The sequence below is a fragment of the Gadus macrocephalus genome, chromosome 4, assembly GCF_031168955.1.
Source record: "Gadus macrocephalus chromosome 4, ASM3116895v1".
Lineage (NCBI taxonomy): Eukaryota > Metazoa > Chordata > Actinopteri > Gadiformes > Gadidae > Gadus > Gadus macrocephalus.
In genome coordinates this window covers 19,671,670-19,674,915 of record NC_082385.1, presented here as the reverse complement: position 1 = coordinate 19,674,915, position 3,246 = coordinate 19,671,670, and the positions used below count along the sequence as shown (strand labels likewise).

The 3,246-nt window shown below is 39.8% G+C and overlaps 1 long non-coding RNA gene across 1 annotated transcript; it reads left to right on the top strand.

Annotated features, from left to right (window-relative positions):
• Positions 1 to 686: 686 nt before the first annotated feature.
• LOC132455526 (uncharacterized) lies at positions 687 to 2,194 on the top strand. Its single transcript, XR_009525265.1, has 4 exons — positions 687 to 1,003; positions 1,217 to 1,410; positions 1,705 to 1,869; positions 1,973 to 2,194. It is a non-coding gene; the product is annotated as an uncharacterized LOC132455526 (long non-coding RNA).
• Positions 2,195 to 3,246: the final 1,052 nt, after the last annotated feature.

Genomic DNA, 3,246 nt, shown 5'->3' with positions numbered 1-3,246 from the left:
CCACGATAACCGTTACATTACGGTTCTGTAATGTAACCATTTCAATACGGTTCTGTAGGATGTCTTGCATCAGCCCATGGTTCTTTTCCCGGTCCGTTTTATAGGTTAGTTATGGTCACACCAACCCTGTCGGAATAACACAGAGATTGTGCTAACACGTGGCCTAGGCTTCAACTCAACTGTGGATAATGTCCGAGTCCAGTTTGTATAAAAGCTACTTTGACACAACTGCCAAGATAAGCACTGCGAGGGAAGTCTAGCATATTATATTCCATGTATTGTTATAACGTTGTTGCAAGCTAGCAGCAGCCTAGCTCAGTTTCGCGATCGCTTTGAAGTGACGGTTTCCTTGTGTGTAATCTGGCTTTCTGTGTTATTTTAACAAATATATTTTTTTTTTCAGCACAGTACTGTATTGCTCTATGTATTTCATGATTGATCATTGTCAAAATGTTTTAGCCTGCGTCTAACATATATCTGTTTGCATCCTTCCATGCAGATCCAACAAAAGGCAGGTTCAAGGACTCTGGTGTTCGACACACCCTTGACATCTGGCATGGGTCAAAGAAAAAAAAAAAAAAATCCATGCAGTAAGTTCCTGACTTCGATTCTGTTATTGGTCCTTGATAATAGATTGTTATAATACCAAGTCAAACTACACAGTTTATCCTACTTGATTTCTACTCATGTTGTTTATGTTAAAACAACTTCTTTGAGATGATGATCACAATGACTGAATTGTAAAGGTCTTGCCATTTCCTGCCATTCAGTTATAAGCCAGGTGTCTACCACACAGATGGTGATTACATCAGGTTCCTGGTTCCAGAGAATTTGCCAAATCAACATTGATGACAAAGTCTGAGCTTTATTTAAATGTTCTTTTCCATTCCGTGTCAAGGCAGGCCTTCGGAAAGGATGTTCAATTCTCCTTACCTGGAGTAAGGAGATATGCAACCATTTCTGGTATTGCTGTAAGACTGCACAGAACACTAATCAGTTCGGTGTAAGTATTGTGTTGAAATTCTGTTTTGGATTTCACTTTGCGATTCCTGACCATTTCTTACATTTTGATTTTATTGATAAATTGACTTTGGTCATTTTATTTTATATTTATTTTAAAAACTTGCACTAGCATTTATATAATGACAAAATAGGTATTATTTATTGTGCAAAAAAACAACACAATAAGAAATTATGCAGTTCTGTTTTACTGTAGGATATGTGGACAGGTCTTCTCCACCATGTTCAAGGAGAGCATGAGTGGGCCCTATGTTGCTGTGAACATGGCCCCTTGTCCGCCGACAGGGAGAAGGAGTGGATCCAGAGTGATTCTGAGACCTTTCAGTTACTGTCAGAAATAGTGCTGGATGAGCACTGGCTGAAGAATGTGGAGAAATTCCTGAGTTTCAGGTAAGTAAACATGTTTTCATAAGAAGGTTATTGTAAGTGGCTAAGTCCTGCTATATGGGCATTTGACATACAGTGCTCAGGCTAATGACTTGGCTGAGGTGCTTGCTATACACTGTCTTACACTTGTCACAATACTGGGCACATGGTGTTATAAACACTATTCATGGTAATGGCTCTTACAAGCATATCTATAACGCTGTATTCATGGCCACTTTCAAATGAGCACTAAAGTTCTGTTATATGTGTATAGATATGGGGTCATAGCTTAATCATCTGTTTATTTTATTCTGTAAGGTCAACCGCTGAGCTGGAATCCTTCCATAATCATTTACTGATGTATGCCAGCAAGCGATTCAGCTTTAGCCCACCTGTTTACAAAGCACGCACCCTCTTAGCAGCGTGGGACTATAACCATCATGTTCACAGACCGGTGAAGAGGAAGGCTGATGGCTCAATAGAGTACGTTTTCAATAATTTTCATATATATCTATTTCAGATTTACAATATTCTAAGCTGCATGACTGATGTGGATACATTGAGACATTATTTCATCCTGTGTCAGGTACTGCAAGCTCTACAATAAAAAGTCAAAGACTTGGAGTCTATACACAGTGAAGGTGGAGAAGGACTACGGATACATGGCAGACCTGCAGAGTGCTATCCTAGAAGCCCGGCTGACATCAGACAAGGGTTTGCCAAAGACCAGAGAAAAAAAAAGGCCTAATGACCCACGGCAATATGGGGTTCTTGCAAGCATCCCACCTCCCACCACCCAGGACCTGTTGCAAACCCAATTCCACAGAGGAGTGGAACCTGTTTGACATATTATCTACACATGATACAGTACATATCCCAAGTAAAGGGAAATTAAACACTTGGGAAAAGTAGTGACTTTATTCTTTCAACAGGCCAAGGAATGCAGTAAGAGAACATAGAAGAGATTGGAGGTCCCATACCAACTAAACTGAAGCTGACTGTAGGCTGCTGGGGGCTGTTTGGAACAGTATTACGCTGCTCACTTTTTGATTTTTGATATTTGTAAATATTCGATTTATTAGATCTAAATGTCCTTCACAGTTTTGTATTATTTACACTTGGTTCTTATAAAATATATTAAAAAAATATAGGATTTTGAATATTGTTTTCTATGATCAATTTGTTTATAATTGACATATTTTCAATGCAGTTGCACGATTGTTCTGCTAAAAAGGCATTTTGTTATGTAGTGCTTTTATACTTATTTAGAATATGCACTTGTGTTGCATGTAGTCATCGAAGGCCAGGGTGTTCCTGTGTGTGTGAGTAATTATCTTATTGTTTTATTATTTAATAAAAAAGTTTACCGCACCTGCCCTCATCCTTTATCCAGCATTACACCTGCTGAATGTGCATTTTATCATGATATGCTATAGTTATTTTGATGTCTGCTGTAACCGACAATGAAAAGATGGGTCATAAAAACAGGAAATTGAACATGTATTTTTTAAACACTTTTTAATGATGCTTAAAGTCTCCTTGTGAGAAAGCCAACATATTGTCCAAGTGGGTCTGGGTACTTGTCCCGTATCCTCCAGACACAACAACTAGGGATGACGACCCTGTGTCCCCGAGCCAGTGCTCTGTATTGCCAAACAACAAACTGCCTATAGGCGGCAAACCTAAATTGTTTGTTGTCCTCCCCTGGGTCTGGACGGTCAGCCACAGCACGGACATCATTCCAGATCCTCCTGGCCAGCCACAGAACCCCCCCCTGCATTATGTATGCGTCCATGTGAGGCAGCATGGAGACACAGGAGTCCAGGAGTTGTCCACAGCATTTCCTCTCTATATCCTTGC